The sequence below is a fragment of the Anser anser genome (genome assembly GCF_964211835.1).
Source record: "Anser anser genome assembly, chromosome: 3".
Taxonomy (NCBI): Eukaryota; Metazoa; Chordata; class Aves; order Anseriformes; family Anatidae; genus Anser; species Anser anser.
This window is the reverse complement of record NC_139722.1, coordinates 75750600-75761717: the sequence shown is the minus strand read 5'-3', so window position 1 is coordinate 75761717 and position 11118 is coordinate 75750600. Positions and strand designations below refer to the sequence as shown.

The 11118-nt window shown below is 38.6% G+C and overlaps 1 long non-coding RNA gene across 1 annotated transcript; it reads left to right on the top strand.

Annotated features, from left to right (window-relative positions):
- Positions 1-993: 993 nt before the first annotated feature.
- On the top strand, positions 994-5310 carry LOC310896171. Its single transcript, XR_014581260.1, has 3 exons — positions 994-1282; positions 2346-2522; positions 3723-5310. It is a non-coding gene; the product is annotated as an uncharacterized lncRNA (long non-coding RNA).
- Positions 5311-11118: the final 5808 nt, after the last annotated feature.

The following is an 11118-nucleotide window of genomic DNA, read 5'->3' as shown; positions in this document are numbered from 1 at the left end:
ATTCCAGTGTAAAACTAGTACCTAGGCTCAAAGGTGGTGGATAGCTCTAGTTAACTAATAGATGTTATCCAAAGCTGGAGGTAATGATGCATTCAATTCTGAGTACATTGTTAATTGATGCTTTTTAGCCATATGCAGTATCCTTCTCTCGTGAAAGTGCGGCAATGTTTTTCATTATCTAAAACAATTGTGTTTCTCCTGTCCCAAGGTGACTTATTTATTTCCAAGACAACACAAATCACCTGGTGCCACTGCGAGACAGACAGAAGAAAACATCCTTCCAGTTTTGTCCAGAAGGAAGCAGCTGGGACAGCATTGCAAGGAGTCTTCCAAAGTGTGCAAAGTTTTTGATGAGTTGAGAAATGAGAATAACAGAACTACTGAAACGTGAGTACATTTTCTCTGCATAATGAATTGAATCAGCCTGTTTTCTAGATCACAGTCATTCTTGCAGGAAGCTCTATCTAAAGTTTATTTCTACAGGAGTAATAATATTTCTCCTGGATAAAATGCCTATATTCACTCATGCAGACTGAAAGCAGAAAACAGATATATTATAAAGAATAAGATCTCCAAACGCCTTTTTGTAACTGTGATTCAGAACAATGTAGTTCTTAAAGTAATCACACATTCAAATACAAGTAGGTGTGAGCTTTCAGATATACTGAAAGTGAATATTCGGAACATCACATCCTGGTGTTTGCTTCTGAAGTTGAGAAAAACCTGCTGTGCAAACCAGGATGCATGTTTTGAAAAGTCCATAACTGTTATTTTGAAGCCAGATTTCTTCAAACAGAGCAAGGCACATATTTACCTTCCAGTGATGTGTGCCATTTGTGCTAACTTTGGTACCCATAAAAGAAACTGGTTTTGAGTTTCTTTGAATGCAGAGATGCATGCAAATACAATTTTCACAGCTCATTTTTAGATAAATTTGTTTAGTTACTCTGAAGTAACGTTTTACTAGTAGTTTAGTTTCAGTTGAGGGAGAGAATGTGTGATATTGTACTACCATATAGAAATGTTCTAGTTAAATGAAAAGATGGAAATAAGTTTTACAATAGAAAATAGATATCTAATATCATTGTTTTGCAAACACAGCGCTATAAAGTGGACATTAAAATTAGGTCCATTAAATTAATTGTCTATAGTAAGATTTTTAAGAGGAGTTTTTGATATATCTTGCAGCCCACGGCATCAGAAATCTAGTGCTTTAATCTCATGTGAAATGAATACTGTGCCTCTAACTCTTGAAGAGGTAGCTCTGAAGCATCCAGTGCTGGTACGTTGGTCATCATTTATTCTACGTCATCACTTTGAGTTCCATAAATCTGGGAACATCAGCTTGTTGTACCAGGTTTGGAGGCTTTGTGCTATTTCTGATCAAATGAAAAGAGATTTGGGTTTGACCTTGCATTCAAGTCCAAACACAGCAACACGTAGAGTCTCCAGCTCTACTTTCTGTGTATAGTCTCACCCAAACTGAATTAATACCTTTTCCTTAAAAGATAGTATTAGGTGTCTGCTTAGAATTCGGTCTGATGAAAAATGAGAACGCATAAATTTTGAAACATTTTCTCCTTTCTGAACAAAGGTAAAATGTTATAGAATTCTTTCTGGTCCTTCCAAAAGGAGTAATCTCCCTCTCTCCCTCCCATCACTCTGGCAATAGCCAAGATGTGTTTTGATTTAAGCAGCCCTAAGCTAAAACACTGATGTTCTTAGCTCAAAATGTGTTATTTCAGTTTGCTGGAATGACACAGTGTTCCGGGTCATTTCGGTATTAACCTTTATTCTTATCGTGCCCCTCTGACTTATCATAACTGTAGCTCACATGGCAGAGACCACCTCTGCCAGATGCCCACAACAAACCACCCTCCCGTGCTGCACCCATTCATGAAATCTCCAGAGCATTACCAGAGGGGAGCACTCCTGGCATCATATGCAAATATAGGATATGCAGTCCAGCCAAGGGAACCCCACCCCGGGAATGAGCTCCCATCCTTGTGGAATCTGGCTCACAAGCTGGGCAGGTGTTGTACTTGGCTCCAAACATTTAGACTGGTTTAATAAATGGAAATATTGGGACTCAGATTTGACTTAAAAACAGCTTTTAAACCTATTTTCCAGTTCAAATTAAATGAGTTCTGTGAAAATGCTTACTTCTGCAAATACAGCATTTTTTCCTGACTTAAATAAGTAGCAAAATACTAAAGTATTTTTAAGAAGGTAGTATAACTAAAATAATGATAATGATAAATCTGTAGTTCAGGACTAATTCTGTTAATGTACATGACTTAACTCTTCAATACAATGGTGAACTTTTGTTTGTTTTTTAACTTCAGGAAGCTAAATCAAGAGTTATGAATTACACTGCTAAAGAAGAAATCTCCCAAACTGGAAAAGAATGTTGAAGCTAGAAATGGTCTTTTTAAAATTTCTCTAAAAGCTACATCAGGTACAGACAATATAAATATTTAGGAGTCTCAGTATTGGTGATCATCCTGGCCTTTTGCATGAAGGTAAGAATTTTTGCTGCTCTTTTATCTTCCATTTCTGTAACAAACTTGCAAATTAATTTTTCGGAGTGGCTGGTATTACTGCAACTGAAAGCTTATACTGGTATCAAGAAACGTGACTTTCTCAATTTGAACCAATGCACTTAGAATACTGAAGTTCAGAACACGAGAAAGTTTTTTGATTCTGTGATAAAACTAAGTTGCAAATGTTTTTCAGTTTAAGATCTTCTATGTACAAGCAGTAGTATGTACAAGCAACAAAACCGAACACGAAAAAATAAACTAAGCTTCTAAGGAAACAATACAATAAGCTTATTTGAACTCAGAAGTTTATTTGTATTCTTGGTATGTTGAATAAAACTGTTTTCAGTTTCATTTTACGAAAGACTTTGTAGCCCACAATGAGTGGGCTATCTTACACTGTCAATAACTGCTTATAGAAATAAATAGATCAGAGATACATGTAGCATAGACAAGACACCACTCAGCAGTGTGAGAGAACAGAACTCTTCCAAAGGAAGAGATGAGAACACTTAAAAGAATCAAAAAGGGTCAGTCAAGGGGGAAAAAAAAAAAAAGAAAACCAAACAACTCATAGATGGATCATGATTACTGTTCTCAAGTAGAAATGTTCACTGAGATAGGAGTTATAACAAAACCAAGAAGGAAATATGTAAACCCAGAAGACTTATATAGGTACCTCCCTCCCTCTGCCCCATAATTTTTATATACATACATAGGCTGCCTTCTTGATCCCTGAGAACTAATTGGCCAACTTTCAGTTTGTCTAAACATGGGTGAAGTCAAAGTGCCAGCAAATTTTGCTCCCCCCCCATCCCCTCAAAGTGTTGGAAGAGAAGCCCTACAGCAGGTATTACAAAACCATATGTTATTGGATACAGCTAAGCAAGTAAGCCTTTGGAGCATATTTACCATTATTTATCATTTCTTACCTCCAGCAATGGCTGCTGATTTTGTATATTTTCTACAGAACGCAATACAAATAACATGTCTTTAAACAGATGCAATTAAAATGGTAAATATTTCAAAGGTGAAGCCAGTGATGACACTTTACAAAACAACAAAAATAGGATTGGCCAGTGCTCTTTGCAAGACTTTGCGTATTTTGATAAATGAGTCATAGGAAGAATCTTGCTGAAGTTGATAGACTGTGCATTCTTTTGAGCCCTTTTTTTTTTTCAGGATTGATAAATGAATTGAAGAGTTCAATCCAATTTTATACCTGCAAATTCAGAGTTTAAACCCATTCACATCAAGATAAAATTCATTTTCAACTACCGTTTTCAGTGTTTCAAGTACAGATAAAGAAATGAAAAAACAGCATCTATGTTGTAAAGAAACTTTGTCAACCTTTACTCATATCTTAAAGTAAACTTTAAAAGGAAAGCAGCAGTTTTAGTAAAACAAGGTGCCTTGTTTCTTTGCGTTATAGGCAACAAGCTGGGGGAAAAAATGCTGTTTACAACAGACATGCAAGATTTCAAAAGGGATTAGTAGAGACACATTTTGTTGAAGTCACCTAAAATCAAGAACAAAGGTTGTAAGATTTTTAAATGGTATATTTCTGCACTTAACTGCTAATAAAAGTGGCTACTAATTGTTAGGCCCAAGAGTTATATGGGAGGGGCCATTAACATGTTGTTCTGTTTTTGAAGTATCTGTCTGCATTAACATAGGGCATTGTAGTGCAGATTACATTGAAATGCTGACTACTCTGTGGTAATATTGCTAGGAGGAAAACATTCAATCCTACAGTAAAGGATTAATATTAGCTAACTTGGAAAAGGGAAGTATGTTTTCGATATATGTTCTTCCTCGCAACTAAAGATATTTATTTCCTGTGAACATTTGGCATTTCTGGCTTCCACAAGTTTTTAACCTAAAACAAAGCAGTTACAAACAGTACAAGAGCTTTGACGTTAAAGCTGGCTTCTTCCTGATAAATCTCTTGTACCTTGGGAGAACTGGAGTAGGAAATATCACAGATTCAAGCTTTAGTTTTACAGGAAACTCAGATTGCTGAGGATGAGGTTAGTTTTCTTTGCAGCAGCCAGCCTTGTCTGAGAGAAACCAGTACTTGTGAACTGCTAAAAAAAAAAAAAAAAAAAAAAAAAAGTACATTGAGATCAACGTGACAAGATCAATCCAAGCCAGTACCAAGTCCTCTACCATTACCCCACTAGATTTTCAGATGTACATTTTCAAAACTGCTTGTTTTTGTCCAAAATGAACTAAGTGGCAAAAGAAGGGGAAAAAAAGGAGTCAATTTTATTTGACACAACCAGGGAAAAAGAAGCTTATTTCTTTGCATATGTTAATCAGTTCTCTCTGTGCATCTATGTTATCCCTTCGTGGCTGCTGACTGGGAGTGGATATGAGTACCAACTTTTTTCTAAGCTGAAAGGTATGCTGCTTCCATCTTCTCCCCATCCCCTTTGTTCTCCCCTCTGAACAAAGGAGTTGCTCCTACCAGGCTTCCCCTCTCTTTGCTCTCCTTCCCCTCATCACCCGTGCCCCTTCCCCCACCTTCTTGCCCTTCTCCTGCCTGTGCTGGCTGCCTTCCCACCCTCCCTGCCAGCAGGCCTGCCTCTTTGTTCCCACAGCACTCTGGAGCTGTGCAGCCAGAGCCCAGCTCTATTTTTTCCTCTTTCTCATGTGGGAACTTGGATTGTTTGAAGCCCCACTGACAGCAGAGAAGGTGGCAGAGGAAAGAGGGAACTGTCACATGCCTCAAGAAAACACTAGCATTAACCACAACCATATTTACCTCCAACAGGACACGCAAAAGTCCTAGAAAGACTGCATGCGACTCACTTGCAATTATGACATATTCCTGCTCAAGCCATTTGTATAAAATTAGAGACTTTCCTTCATAATGCGTTTTAACAGCATTTTTAGAAGCACATTTATACCTGTGAAAGAAAGTGTAGTTAAGGTAAAAAAAAAAAAAAAAAAGATCAGTTTGGGGTGAAGTTTCCTCTTAAGGTTTTCAGAAAGCTTTTACATGTAGAAATAGTAAGTGCTTTTTCAAATCAATGTTTGAGCTTTTAGCAAGGAACTAGCTGTCAGAGTACAGAAAGGCCTCAGGTGCATAGTACTAACCTGTTGCTGTGGTGGTGCCCTGCATAAAAGTACAGCCTCTTTCAAGAAAGAGCAAGCACAACTATAACTTCCCCAGCTTTGCAAGGATAATACAGTAGCACAAATTTCCTATTAAAACCATGAAAGACTTTCATGAGTGCCATGTTAAGACTACCAGAATAACTACCAAAGGAAGTTTCAGCATTCAAGAAAAAAAAAGTTTGAAGTGAGGTGTCTCTCTTATCTATTCACCTCCTTTAATAATGTTATGATCGCAGATGAAGTGCCTTTGCTTTCTACTCAAATTCTACCAGCAGTTTTAAAAATCCTGCCTGCCTCCAGTTTATGCTTGAGACAATCACAGCATGCTACTTATCACCGTGTGAATGGGATGAGCAGCAGTCACACCAGTCCTGCAGTCTGCTGTGGAGCAAGGTCCCCTGGGTTGCCTGGCAATGCTGAGGAAGCTGAAGGTGCCTACACATTCATTATCCCTAATATCAGAGATCAAAAGAGTCAAGCATTGCTCTGCGGCACAGCACATCAATGACTTTATAGAAGAGTTCTTGTGCTTCCTTAGGAACCTATGAAAACCAGCAGACATGAAAAGGCACTAAAAGCATTTCTCTAAAAGTTCACTTTTGCTGCCTGTTCGCATACCTCTTTGGGACAGAACAGAAACTTGCTAGCATTTCCACCTGAATCCTCCCACGCATTGAAAACAATGAAATTCTACTTGAATTAGGACAACAGGAGAGGCAATTTAAAGGGGCCCTAAGGATTCAGTCTTTTAATCACAACTGTGACAAAACGCTGTCATCCTTCCCAGCAATTCCCCAGCAATTTACAGTATACCAGTGTAAGAGAAGGAGATCTTGCTTTGTGAGGAAGCCTGACCACATAACCAGATCTTCATCTTCCAATCCCCTTGCCTTTGCAATATTAAGCAAATCCTAGTGATCACCAGGTACTCTGTCATCCTGAAGCCACTTGGAAGCTACGCTCTGACCCCGATGTTGCATCTAATGTTATTTGGTAAATAAAAGTCAATGCAGACTTTTGATGAGGAGGAATTTCCCTAGGACTTCGTGAATGCACACCAGCAGCCGCATCAGTCTCTGATAGGAGCTTAAGAGTTTTTATTATAGGGGCAATCTAAAATCACTTACTTCAGCTGAGCTGTGGTTTGGACTGCTCCCCAATAGGGGTTTTCTTCCTGTGTATGAGACAGAGACTAAATTGCTGGGCAGCTTTTCCTGTGGAGGTACTAGAACCCTCAGACCTAGCAGGTGTGTTAAAAAAAAAAAAAAAAAAAGTAATCAGAAACTTGGGAATGAGCTGAGTAACTTTGGAGAGAACTTCCCAAAGTAAAGAAAACCTAAAGGAGGGGTTAGGTTTTTTTCTTTTAAGTCATTGTTGGTTGATTTCCTGTTAAACAATTGCTCTAACATAAAAAGATTTTGTTGGCCTCCCAGTTCACATAATGAAAGAGAAGGCAGGTAATGTAAAGGCCAATAAAATACCTCAAGGATTAATCTTGTCTTCAAGAGATTGTGATGTTCCTAATTTATATGCTGGTTTATCAACAACTGCCAAAAACAAATCATTGTTTCATAATATGTTCCAAAATATTTCCAACCTCTGGTAAGCACCACAAAGAAAACAAACTCTATATATTTGGGTCTGACTTTTTGAAATATTGTAATTCTTAGAACTCTGATAGGTTGTATACGATCCCTCTCAAATTAATACCTGCTTTGTCATTACCACTGCAGTCTTCAAACCCTGGGTATTTGAATCTTAGCATCCTTCCCCTAAGATGCTTAACTAACTGGAAAATCTGTGAAACCTTTTCATACAGTAATCATCAATCAAAGTGCGGCTGACCAGAAAGGATTCTTACAGCAGTCACCCAGCAAACAGTTTACTTACAATCCTGCTGCTTCTGAGCATGTATATGCAATTTATCTCACTACTGGATGCAACCATTCCATAGAGAGTTTCTGGAGACAATTATTTAGCTGAACTTTTGGGGAATATCTACCTACCTTCCCCTCCTGTTGTGATGGTTCTTCCCTAAAGAGGCAAGTTTAACAACAGTCTGGTTGCATTCTCCAAGCAAATAGCAGAGATGCTGTAAGGCATTAGAAGGCTCAAAACACCTCTTCCGCTGAAATGAAGAGAAAATAAGACTCTGGGGAGGAAAAGGGTTGGAATGGAGCGAATATAACTGAAGAAGAGTCTAAGACTTCATTTGTCCCTCTTAGGCTTTTTCAGTATTAGACAGACCATGGTTTCATTGAGATCACCTAGGGCAGGTAAATGCCTTACTCACCACAAGGTCACCTTTGTATGATAACTGCCTTGTCAGGGCTGGCGCTGTGAAGCCTGACTCTTTGGGTCACCCTGTAATTACAGCTTCAGGGAGCCCTGCTCCAGGAGGTCTGCCTGGGCCTGCCTAAGGTAGCAGCTGTACTGAGCTCAGCCTGGAGAACAAGATGACATGTGAGACATGGCAAAGGCCAACCTTAAGCTCTGGGTACAGGCAACGTGCTGTCCCCTGGCATGGCACAGCACCAACATGGATGCAGGGGCCTCTGCTTACCTGAGGCTGCACCGTTTTCACCGCCCCCAGGCTGAAAAGCGCTGAAACCCATTTCCTACTGCCTGAGAAATGCCGTAGCCTCCAGCCCTTTGGTAAGAAGCGAGAGCAGCAGCATCGCTCTTGCCAGAGGAAGAGTGAGCCAGCTGATAGCCTAAGGTCTCCCAGCAGTCGTTTTCCTTTACCAGAGCTCCTGAAGTAGGTCCCCTCTGACTGAAACTGTCTTGCCTTTGTGGAGGGGCAGCATCTGGGAGGTAGTGTAGCCCTCCTGGCAGTGAATTGTGGTCAGGCTGTGTGGGTGCCCGTCGGTCCCCAAAACGCTTCTGAGTAACTGTGCAGACCCCTGGCATGTCTGAGTTTCCACAGCCCTGTGGCTGGATGTGCACCGGCTGCAGGTCAGTGAAATCTTACTATATATGCACATAATTATATATACACACAATACTCAGAGCAGGTATGTGATTTGGTTTTGTGCAGAAGGATTTTTTAAACCTGGTTGCTAACTGCTATTAAGGTAGTAATCATTGCATTTACTTTCTGATGTTATTGAAGCCAAGAATATAATCTCTTTACGAACGTAAAACCATACTCTGAATTTGTGCAAGAATATATTCAGCTTCTATATATTGTTATCCTCGTCCTCAAGAAACCTGGCCACAGGCAGCTGGAAACAAAAAAGTGAAAGTTAGAGGAGTCAACAGGCAAGAAATAAGGTAGGCTATTTAAAACATTCTTGTAAGTTATTTCACTATGTTATTTCAAAATGTATGGAAGTAAGGGAAATATTTACCAACTGTAAGGTACTGGTTAGAAATGAAGGATGGAAAGTAAGAAACATAATGCTGCGGTGCAAACCAGGACACGGTGTGTCACTCTGTCTGGATTTGTCAGGTTCAATTCCATTTTGTTCCTGTAGAAATTACTTAGAAATGATGAGTACTGTAGTAATCATTCACTGTGAATTTGCAAGGAATAAAAAGACTTACTGAAAAGCTAATTTGAGGTGTTTTTTTTCTTTTTCATTTTCCTTTTTTTTTTTTTATAAATCGTAGTTTACTCATAAATTTGCAGCTGGATGGAAAATTACGGGGAGTCTGTGATTTAAATCTGAAAATTACAATGTGTCAGGTCTTTAAGATTTTGCTTGGTTTAACTGGCTGAGGTTCAGAACACAACTTCTTTCTTCAGTGAAAAAATGAAGCAAAGCAAAAGAGTAGCACTTACTGTTTGTGTGCTTCTTTTCTTAGACTAACAAAGTGTATGATCAAAGCCAGCCAAGGGAACAATGAGAGAGAAAAGAACCCATTTCATTCTGCTGCACTGCAGTCTTTTAGCTGGCTGGTTACTGGTGAATGGTGATGGGAATTGACTCAGTCTCTAAATTTTAACTGAAGATCCGCTGCATATAATGGTGGTGTAAGCCTGAAGTTCCGTCTTATGTGAAGAGCACTAAATAACCTAATTTTTTCATAATATGAATATTTTTAGCAAAAAACAACAACAACAACAAAAAAACCAGTATTTAATCCAGACACCTCTGGCAAGAGAAATACTTTTAAATGACAGTAGCTTCTCATGAGGCAAGACTTTTGAGTCATCTATTCACACATTTCTTTGGAGCAAAAACATTTCCCAAAAAGGAATTTGTATGCTTATTTTTTTTCCATATTCTCTCTTTATGGACAGTTGATGGGAAAAGATAGAAGAAATACAGAAAAAAAGTGAAAGTCCTCGTTAAATGTGATTATTGTACATTCAAGTGTATTACTAAGCCAGCATCCCCTTCCAGAATAGCATATTCCTTCTGACTTGCTTTTTTTTTAATGCAAGATCTTCAGTCAATTCCCCATGAAAAGTACAGCTTCCAGCAACCCATAAAAAGACTTCATTTTCTTACAAAGTCTCTTAGGCTGTGAATTTATGTAGAATGAACAAAGTAATTCCAAGACAGGTATGAAATGGGCAAATGCCTTTCTTTTCCTGAGGTTTCCATGGGTTTGGTGTCTTGAAGGAGACCTTCACTAGGACTGTTTCAGCAACAGAAGGAATTCCTCCAGTGGTATGCAGAAAGCTCTTTAGGTACACAAGGAAGAGAAGATAGTGCCTTTGCAAACATTTCAAGATTTCTACTTTGAAAACTAGTTATAAAACATTAAAGCAAAAATAATTAGAAACGCTGGGGATTTAGTATCAAAGTTTCTCAACTGAGGTATCTCAAATACATTCATTGAAAACACCCTCCTACCCTTTACGGCTACTGTTCCTTTTCTATTCAAATGATGTATGGGTTGGTCTAAAGCTGTTGAAACTTCACTTTCTGTAGTTCGATACTAATTCAAGAAAAGATGCATCCTCCATAAGTAACTCATCTGTGTTGTGTACAAGTTCATGTTGCTTTGTTAACGTGGAGAATTTGTGGATTTTTTTTTTTGGTCTTTTTTGAAAAATATTTCAAAAATGCAGATCATGTTTTGAATGCCGATTGAAACTTCACCCAGATTTTTACATGGACAAACAAAAACTTAGGTAATACTTCAAATATGCTGGGTATCACTCTTTTCCTCTGATATTTCTCCAAGTCAGAAAATTGGCAGTACTAGGAAATGGAAATTTTGTTAAAGTCTTTCTGATCAGTTAAATGGTGTAAATTTCTATCCTGGATGACGGTGTGTCATTGTCTTCTGAAGTGTATTTCATGTACAGAATGAAGAGGAAAGGATCAGAAGGGAGACTAAAAGGAGAAGAGTGTGTAGATGTCCACAGTCAAGATGGCTGAGTATCACTTGAAAGCTTAGGATATATCAGACCCCCAGTAGAATATGAATTTAAAGCGGGGGGGGGGGGGGGTCATAAAAAGATGATTTCATTTGGTGGTTGAATTTGAAAAACAAAACA